Source organism: Triticum aestivum, chromosome 2B (genome assembly GCF_018294505.1).
Source record: "Triticum aestivum cultivar Chinese Spring chromosome 2B, IWGSC CS RefSeq v2.1, whole genome shotgun sequence".
In the NCBI taxonomy this organism is placed as follows: domain Eukaryota; kingdom Viridiplantae; phylum Streptophyta; class Magnoliopsida; order Poales; family Poaceae; genus Triticum; species Triticum aestivum.
Window position 1 is genome coordinate 701,114,278 of NC_057798.1, and position 10,329 is coordinate 701,124,606.

Genomic DNA, 10,329 nt, shown 5'->3' on the forward strand with positions numbered 1-10,329 from the left:
GAAGGAAAATAAAAATAAGAAAACAACTATTAAGGTAAAAAAAACTTAGTGTATAGTTTCTGTTGAGTAAACGTAGCGTACATAGGACAATGCGTGTATTGTGTGTGTGTATGAGTTACTGTTCCTTGTAGTCCTTGTTGCACTAAAAACAGAATCAAAATCATTATATAAAAATTAAAAGGGAGAAAGGGGAGGGCTGGGTGGCCCATGTAATGGGATTTCACAGCCCAATAGCAAATCGACTAACCCAAAACTTCTCAAAGAGGACCAGGAAAAAAGAAAGCGCTTCTCTCTCAAAAAAAAAAGGAAAAAAGAAAGCGCGAATCTTAAAACAAAAATCAACTGACCTAAAATCTATTTTTTAAACACACCTATAATCTATTTCCAGGCAACTAACCTATAGCTATTCCCCGCAAAAAAAAAACCCTATAGCTATTGTAAGTAGAAAGAAAAAACTATAGGTATTATGATAAAAAATACAGTACTCCGTATTAGGAAGAGACCAAGGCTAGTCCTAAACAAACTCTCAAGCTCGATATGCACTCGTCTATCGCCCATCGCGAACACAAATATGGTTTTCCGTGTCTGAATATCGAACCTTTAGACAGATGTTTGTACTTGTTTCCCAAGTTGAGAACGAGGCCAAGCTCTAGCCGACAACAAGGCTTGTAACTTTGTCATCGTAAGTCTGAATGACTCCTTGATTTTCTTCCGTTCTTTCTTCTCATATATATTCCTGTCAAAAGCTAGGAGTATATATCTACGCGCGTGCAAATTCTGTTCGAGTTTGAGACCGATCAACTCACGTTTGTCCCTCTGCCCTGGCCGGCCATGGCTAACAGAAGCTCGACCTCACCGGAGATCACCCCGTCGAGAACGAGATGCATCGTGGAGCACGATACCGAGACGCTCAGCCTCGAGCTGATCAATTACCTGCAGCTCAAGGGCATGGAGGTCGGCAAGTTCGTCAGCTCGCCCGTCTGCAGAGTCGGCGGCTACGAGTGGGAGATCAGATTCTACCCGCACGGGCTTAACCAGGACTGTACCGGCACGGCCTCGTGCTTGCTTTGTACCTCGGCAAAGACAAAGAGGTGAGAGCCAAGTTCACGCTAAGCATGATAGAGACAAAGGGCCTGCAGGCACAGGTAGCCGGCTTCGGTACGCAGCTGGATTACGCCTTCACTCCGCGGTTGCACGACTACGGCCACCATCGGTTCGTGACGAGGTCGAAGCTGAAATCCCTGGCTCGCCTCGGCGACGGCTGTTTCACGATCCGGTGCGTGCTCAACGTCAGGAGCGAGTCCCCGCCGCTGGAGCTACACGATGACCTCGAGCGCATGCTCGAGGATGGGCTGGGTGCGGACGTCACGTTTGGCGTGGGCGGCCGGGAATTCGACGCGCACAGGTCCATCATGGCGGCACGGTCGCCGGTGTTCCGGGCGCAGTTCTTCGGCCCGATGGCGGAGAAGGACATGAGGCACGTCGAGGTCATCGACATGGAACCTACCATCTTCGAGACGATGCTTCGCTATATCTACAACGATAAACTCCCGTCCAGCAACGACGACGGAGGAGGCTACAACGCTGCAATAATGCAACATTTGCTCATCGCGGTGGATAGGTATGGGCTGAACAGACTGAAGCTCATGTGCGAAGAGGAGCTGTGCAAGAGGATGGACGTGGAGACTCTCATGACCACGTTATCGTTGGCGGATCGGCATCATTGTGAGCGGCTAAAGGATACCTGTGTTGAGTTTATGTTGTCCAAGAAGGTAATGACCGCCCTTACAGAGACCGACGGGTTCAAGGAGTACATACACACATATTGTCGACCATTACCTTTGGAGGATGAACTCACGAAGAAAGGACAGCCGTCGACCGAGAAGGAGTAATGGTCCAATCCAAAAATCCAAAAGGGTATGTATGCATACCAAGAGTTAACTTCCTCGCCTTTTTTTAGATCGTTTACACATTTTTCTATCAGCTCATCATACACCATATAGCGGTCACAGAACAAAGGGCCATTGTGTACTCTTTTATTCATTAAGACGTTATCTGAAGTATTTGTGTTGCGCTGTTGTTTATAACTTGTTCAATTTGAAACCTAGTTTAGGAATTATCCTCCTTTTCTAGCGAAAAGGATCAGATTTATAATAAAGATTCACTGGGAGTACAAAGCACCTCAAACATAATAAAAATTATATCGAGGTCCATGGACCACCGAATGATGATTGCCGCCGCCAGAACGAGCCGCTGTCGACGCCGCTCCCATACCGGAGCCGGCTTAACCTTGTCGATGACCGCTGGAAAGTCTTCGTGTACGTGGCCGTAAGGACCAGCGCCCTGGAGCCGCAGCCGTCGCCTTTGAATCGTTGAATCGATCTGAAGAACCTGACACCAAATATCGTCGTTGTGTATGCGCCGCGAGAAATCCTAACCTCGCTGCCCCAAATTGCTAGTAGGAATCTATGCTGGAGCTCCATCTAATCTGTCCCAACGGACGAACTTGAGGAGGATCGAAGCCCGAAAGAATGACTCGAAGAAGGAGCGCTGCCATTCATCTAGACACTGCCCCTATGAGGACTAAAACCCTACCTATCTACTAACAGGAGACGAGACACCAGGAATCTCCTCCCCGCCACCAGCCGCCGGAGCGGCAAGCGGAGGGGAGGAAAACCCACGGGCTCGACAATGGAGATCGAGAGAAGGAATGATTTCCCAAGCCGCCTTGGGAATTATCCTTTTTCGACCAATAAAGCTATTGCGGGTGGAGTGTTAGGCGATAAAACCCCAAAAGCACAGGTGGAAACATGAAGAGAAGAACAACTAACATAAACACCATGTACTAAAATCTTACATAGTAGTAAATATGCACTTTGCAGTTTGCTATATTTATTGATTGCATTGGCTTTTGGTCAAGAAATAAAGGGCTATTGATTCAAAATGTTGTTCTAAATATTTGTGTGGCATCGCTGCTTAACTAGTTCGGTGGAACATCTGCCCTTGTGTATTGCAACCATATTTTTTCCTATCATAGTTACTATATGAAGCTTGTATTATTAATTTAATTTTTCTTTACCTCAGTGATATAGTGAAAATTTCCTATTTTTATACAAGCTAATAGAAAACATGCCCGTGGATATGGTTCTCGAAGGCTTCGCTGCCTTCTCTAAGATTTCGCGTGGAATTGTGTGTTCATGGCACCCTAGGGGAAGGGAGGGCTCTGCTCATTGTTTGGGAAGTGCTCCTCGGACCTAGTATTGAGATGTAAAAGCCTAACACTTCTTTCCCTTACCGCCACTTCTTATCCACTACCGTAACCATCATTGATTTCAACACAATTCCTTCCCCTTTCTTTCCTAGAACAACTTGATCCACCCGTATGAAAATTTTGGCATTGCCTAAACATTGGACCACCCTCGACGACCTGAGCATCGATATCATCGTCCCTTCCCATGAAACTTGCATGCGCTAGAAGATTTAATCAATCTCGCTACTCCAACCTAGATTTTAGACCTCACGAGTGAGAAGGCAACTTACTCGCCTCCACATATGACGTATTCAACAATGCTTGAATGTTGGCCATCAACACTCCTTTCCATGACAATATTTAGCTTGGCAAGTATCACTCAATCTTGTGCCCCCAATCTTGTGTGTGTCAGCATTACCAATTCAGAGATGACACTGATGCACAGAGACTTGACCGTTTGAGGTCTGGTCACTACAGCTGTCTTGGGCTTAGAAGGGGCAGCCCCAGACTTGATGGCATCCCCATCAGCTTTTGAGACTTTGGTGCTGGTGCATCATCTTCTGTTGGAAAACGTAGTATTTCAAAAAATTTGCCTACGATCACGCAAGATCTATCTAGGAGAAGCATAACAACGAGCGGGGAGAGTGTGTCCACGTACCCTCGTAGACCGAAAGCAAAAGCGTTTAGTAACACGGTTGATGTAGTCGAACGTAACCGATCAAGTACCAAATGCACGACACCTCCATGATCTGCACATGTACAGCTCGGTGACGTCCCTCGAACTCTTGATCCTGCTGAGGCCTAGGGAGAGTTTCATCAGCACGACAGCGTGGGGACGGTGATGATGAAGTTACCGGCACAGGGCTTCTCCTAAGCACTACAACAATATGACCGAGGTGTAAAACTGTGGAGGGGGGCACCACACACGGCTAAAGATCAACTTGTGTGTCTATGGGGTGCCCCCTTCCCCACGTATATAAAGGAGGGAGGGAGGAGGAGGCCGTCCAGGGGAGGCACGCCCAAGGGGGGGTGGAGTCCTACTCCAAGTAGGATTCGCCCCCCCCCCTTTCCTACTTCCACAAGGAGAAGGGGTGAAGGAGGGGGAGGAGAGAAGGAAAGCCCCCCCCCCCCAACCCTAGTCCAATTCGGTTTGGGCTAGGGGGGCGCGCCACTCCTTCGCATGCCTCCTCTCTTCCACCACTAGGCCCATGAGGCCCAATAACTCCCCGGGGGGTTCCGGTAACCCCCCGGTACTCCGGAAAATACCCGATACACTTCCGAACCATTCCGGTGTCCGAATATGACCTTCCAATATATTAATCTTTATATCTAGACCATTTCGAGACCCCTCGTCATGTCCGTGATCTCATCCGAGACTCCGGTCAACCTTCGGTACATCAAAACACATAAACTCATAATACGAATCGTCATCGAACGTTAAGCGTGCGGACCCTACGGGTTCGAGAACTATGTACACATGACAGAGACACATCTCCGGTCAATAACCAATAGTGGAACCTGGATGCTCATATTGGCTCCTACATATTCTACGAAGATCTTTATCGGTCAAACCGCATAACAACATACATTGCTCCCTTTGTCATCGATATGTTACTTTTGCCCGAGATTCGATCGTCGGTATCACCATACCTAGTTCAATCTCATTATCGGCAAGTCTCTTTACTTGTTCCATAATGCATCATTTCGTAACTAACCCATTAGTCACATTGCTTGCAAGGCTCATAGTGATGTGCATTACTGAGAGGGCCCAGAGATACCTCTCCGACAATCCGAGTGACAAATTCTAATCTCGATCTATGCCAACTCAACAAACAACATCGGAGAAACCTATAGAGCATCTTTATAATCACCCATTTACGTTGTGACGTTTGATAGCAAACTAAGTGTTCCTCCGGTATTCGGGAGTTGCATAATCTCATAGTCATAGGAACATGTATAAGTCATGAAGAAAGCAATAGCAATAAACTAAACGATCGTGGTGTTAAGCTAACGGATGGGTCTTGTCCATCACATCATTCTCTAATAATGTGATCCCGTTCATGAAATGACAACTCATGTCTATGGCTAGGGAACTTAACCATCTTTGATTAACGAGCTAGTCAAGTAGAGGCATACTAGGGACACTCTGTTTGTCTATGTATTCACACATGTACTAAGTTTCTGGTTAATACAATTCTAGCACGAATAATAAACATTTATCATGATATAAGGAAATATAAATAACAACTTTATTATTGCCTCCAGGGCATATTTCCTTCAGTCTCCCACTTACACTAGAGTCAATAATCTAGATTACATAGTAATGATTCTAACACCCATGGAGTCTTGGTGCTGATCTTATTTTGCTCGTGAGAGAGGCTTAGTCAACGGGTCTGCAACATTCAGGTCCACATGTATTTTGCAAATCTCTATGTCTCCCTCCTTGACTTGATCGCGGATGGAATTGAAGTGTCTCTTGATGTGTTTGGTTCTCTTGTGAAATCTGGATTCCTTCGCCAAGGCTATTGCTCCAGTATTGTCACAAAAGATTTTCATTGGACCCGATGCACTAGGTATTACACCTAGATCGGATATGAACTCCTTCATCCAGACTCCTTCGTTTGCTGCTTCTGAAGCAGCTATGTACTCCGCTTCACACGTAGATCCCGCCACGACGCTTTGCTTGGGACTGCACCAACTGACAGCTCCACCGTTCAATATAAATACGTATCCAGTTTATGACTTAGAGTCATCCGGATTAGTGTCAAAGCTTGCATCGACGTAACCATTTACGACGAGCTCTTTTTCACCTCCATAAACGAGAAACATATCCTTAGTCCTCTTCAGGTATTTCAGGATGTTCTTGACTGCTATCCAGTGATCCACTCCTGGATTACTTTGGTACCTCCCTGCTAAACTAATAGCAAGGCACACATCAGGTCTGGTACACAGCATTGCATACATGATAGAACTATGGCTGAAGCATAGGAAATGACTTTCATTTTCTCTCTATCTTCTGCAGTGGTCGGGCATTGAGTCTGACTCAACTTCACACCTTGTAACACAAGCAAGAACCCTTTCTTTGCTTGATCCATTTTGAACTTCTTCAAAACTTTATCAAGGTATGTGCTTTGTGAAAGTCCAATTAAGCGTCTTGATCTATCTCTATAGATCTTGATGCCCAATATATAAGCGGCTTCACCGAGGTCTTTCATTGAAAAACTCTTATTCAAGTATCATTTTATGTTATCCAGAAATTCTATATCATTTCCAATCAACAATATCTCATCCACATATAATATTAGAAATGCTACAGAGCTCCCACTCACTTTCTTGTAAATACAGGCTTCTCCAAAAGTCTGTATAAAACCATATGCTTTGATCACACTATCAAAATGTTTATTCCAACTCCGAGATGCTTGCACCAGTCCATAAATGGATTGCTGGAGCTTGCACACTTTGTTAGCATCCTTTGGATCAATAAAACCTTCTGGTTGCATCATATACAACTCTTCTTCCAGAAATCCATTCAGGAATGCAGTTTTGACATCCATTTGCCAAATTTCATAATCATAAAATGTGGCAATTGCTAACATGATTCAGACGGACTTAAGCATCGGTACGGGTGAGAAAGTCTCATCGTAGTCAACTCCTTGAACTTGTCGAAAACCTTTCGCAATAAGTCGAGCTTTGTAGGCAGTAACATTACCGTCTGTGTCAGTCTTCTTCTTGAAGATCCATTTATTCTCTATGGCCTGCCGATCATTAGGCAAGTCAACCAAAGTCAACACTTTGTTCTCATACATGGATCCCATCTCAGATTTCATGGCCTCAAGCCATTTCGCGGAATCTGGGCTCATCATCGCTTCCTCATAGTTCGTAGGTTCGTCATGGTCAAGTAACATGACCTCTAGAACAGGATTACCATACCACTCTGGTGTGGATCTTACTCTAGTTGACCTACGAGGTTCGGTAGTAACTTGATCAGAAGTTTCATGATCATCATCATTAGCTTCCTCACTAATTGGTGTAGGAATCACTAGAACTGATTCCTATGATGAACTACTTTCCAATAAGGGAGTAGGTACAATTACCTCATCAAGTTCTAATTTCCTCCCACTCACTTCTTTCGAGAGAAACTCCTTCTCTAGAAAAGATCCATTCTTAGCAACAAATATCTTGCCTTCGGATCTATGATAGAAGGTGTACCCAACAGTTTCCTTTGGGTATCCTATGAAGACACATTTCTCCGATTTGGGTTCGAGCTTATCAGGTTGAAGCCTTTTCACATAAGCATCATAGCCCCAAACTTTAAGAAACGACAACTTGGGTTTCTTGCGAAACCACAGCTCATATGGTGTCGTCTCAATGGATTTAGATGGTGCCCTATTTAACATGAATGCAACCGTCTCTAAAGCATAACCCCAAAACGATAGCGGTAAATCAGTAAGAGACATCATAGATTGCACCATATCTAATAAAGTGCGGTTACGACGTTCGGACACACCATTACGTTGTGGTGTTCCGGGTGGCGTGAGTTGCGAAATTATTCCGCATTGTTTCAAATGAAGACCAAACTCGTAACTCAAATATTCTCCTCCACGATCAGATCGTAGTAACTTTATTTTCTTGTTACGATGATTTTCCACTTCACTCTGAAATTCTTTGAACTTTTCAAATGTTTTAGACTTATCTTTCATTAAGTATATATACCCATATCTGCTCAAATCATCTGTGAATGTCAGAAAGTAACGATACCCACCGCGAGCCTCAACACTCATCGGACCGCATACATCAGTATGTATTCTTTAAGTCTGTTGCTCGCTCCATAGTTCCGGAGAACGGAGTTTTAGTCATCTTGCCCATGAGGCATGGGTCGCAAGCATCAAGTGATTCATAATCAAGTGATTCCAAAAGTCCATCGGCAAGGAGTTTCTTCATGCGCTTTACACCAATATGACCTAAATGGCAGTTCCACAAATAAGTTGCACTATCATTATTAAACTTATATCTTTTGGCTTCAATACTATGAATATGTGTGTCACTACTATCGAGATTCAACAAAAATAGACCACTCATCAAGGGTGCATGACCATAAAAGAAATTATTCATATAAATAGAACAACCATTACTCTCTGATTTAAATGAATAACCGTCTCACATCAAACAAGATCCAGATATAATATTCATGCTTAACGCTGGCACCAAATAACAGTTATTCAGGTCTAAAACTAATCCCGAAGGTAGATGTAGAGGTAGCATGCCGACGGCGATCACATCGACTTTGGAACCATTTCCCACGCGCATCGTCACCTCGTCCTTAGCAAATCTTCACTTAATCCGTAGCCCCTGTTTCGAGTTGCAAATATGAGCAACAGAACCAGTATCAAATACCCAGGCACTACTACGAGCATTAGTAAGGTACCCATCAATAACATGTATATCAAATATACCTCTCACTTTGCCATGCTTCTTATCTGCCAAATACTTGGGGTAGTTCCGCTTCCAGTGACCAGTCCCTTTGCAGGAGAAGCACTCAGTCTTAGGCTTAGGTCCAAACTTGGGCGTCTTCACTTGAGCAGCAACTTGCTTGTCGTTCTTCTTGAAGTTCCCATTCTTCCCTTTTCCCTTTTTCTTGAAACTAGTGGTCTTGTTGACCATCAACACTTGATGCTTCTTCCTGATTTCTACCTCTGCAGCCTTTAGCATTGCGAAGAGCTCGACAATTGTCTTATCCATCCCTTGCATATTATAGTTCATCACGAAGCTTTTGTAGCTTGGTGGCAGTGATTAAAGAACTCTGTCAATGACACTATCAACCGGAATATTAACTCCCAGTTGAGTCAAGTGATTGTGGTACCCAGACATTTGAGTATATGTTCACTGACAGAACTATTCTCCTCCATTTTTTGCAGCTGTAGAACTTATTGGAGACTTCATATCTCTCAATCGGGCATTTGCTTGAAATATTAACTTCAACTCCTAGAACATCTCATATGCTCCATGACGTTCAAAACGTTGTTGAAGTCCCGGTTCTAAGCCGTAAAGCATGGCACACTGAACTATCGAGTAGTCATCAGCTTTGCTCTACCAGGCGTTCATAACGTCTGGCGTTGCTCCTGTAGCGGGTCTTGCACCTAGCGGTGCTTCGAGGACGTAATTGTTCTGTGCAGCAATGAGGATAATCCTCAAGTTATGGACCCAGTCCGTGTAGTTGCTACCATGATCTTTCAACTTAGCTTTCTCTAGGAACACACTAAAATTGAAAGGAACAGCAGCACGAGCCATTGATCTACAACAACATAGACATGCAAAATACTATCAGGTACTAAGTTCATGATAAATTAAAGTTCAATTAATCATATTACTTAAGAACTCCCACTTAGATAGACATCCCTCTAATCATCTAAGTGATCACGTGATCCAAATCAACTAAACCATGTCCGATAATCATGTGAGATGGAGTAGTTTTCAATGGTGAACATCACTATGTTGATCATATCTACTATATGATTCATGCTCGACCTTTCGGTCTCAGTGTTCCAAGGCCATATCTTCATATGCTAGGCTCGTCAAGTATAATCCGAGTATTCTGTGTGTGCAAAACTGGCTTGCACCCGTTGTATGTGAACATAGAGCTTATCACACCCGATCATCGCGTGGTGTCTCGGCACGACGAACTATCGCAACAGTGCATACTCAAGGAGAACACTTATACCTTGAAATTTAGTGAGAGGTCATCTTATAGTGCTACCGCCGTACTAAGCAAAATAAGATGCATAAAGGATAAACATCACATGCAATCAATATAAGTTATATGATATGGCCATCATCATCTTGTGCCTTTGATCTCCATCTCCAAAGCACCGTCATGATCACCATCGTCACCGGCTTGACACCTTGATCTCCATTGAAGCATCATTGTCGTCTTACCAACTATTGCTATTGCTTCTACGACTATCACTACCGCTTGGTGATAAAGTAAAGCAATTACATGGAGATTGCATTTCATATATTAAAGCGACAACCATAAGGCTCCTGCCAGTTGCCGATAACTTTTAGGAAACATGATCATCTCA

At 44.0% G+C, this 10,329-nt stretch overlaps 1 pseudogene; it reads left to right on the plus strand.

Annotated features, from left to right (window-relative positions):
* Nucleotides 1-593: 593 nt before the first annotated feature.
* Nucleotides 594-2,063, plus strand: LOC123042168 (BTB/POZ and MATH domain-containing protein 2-like; annotated as a pseudogene).
* The last annotated feature ends 8,266 nt before the right edge of the window (nt 2,064-10,329 follow it).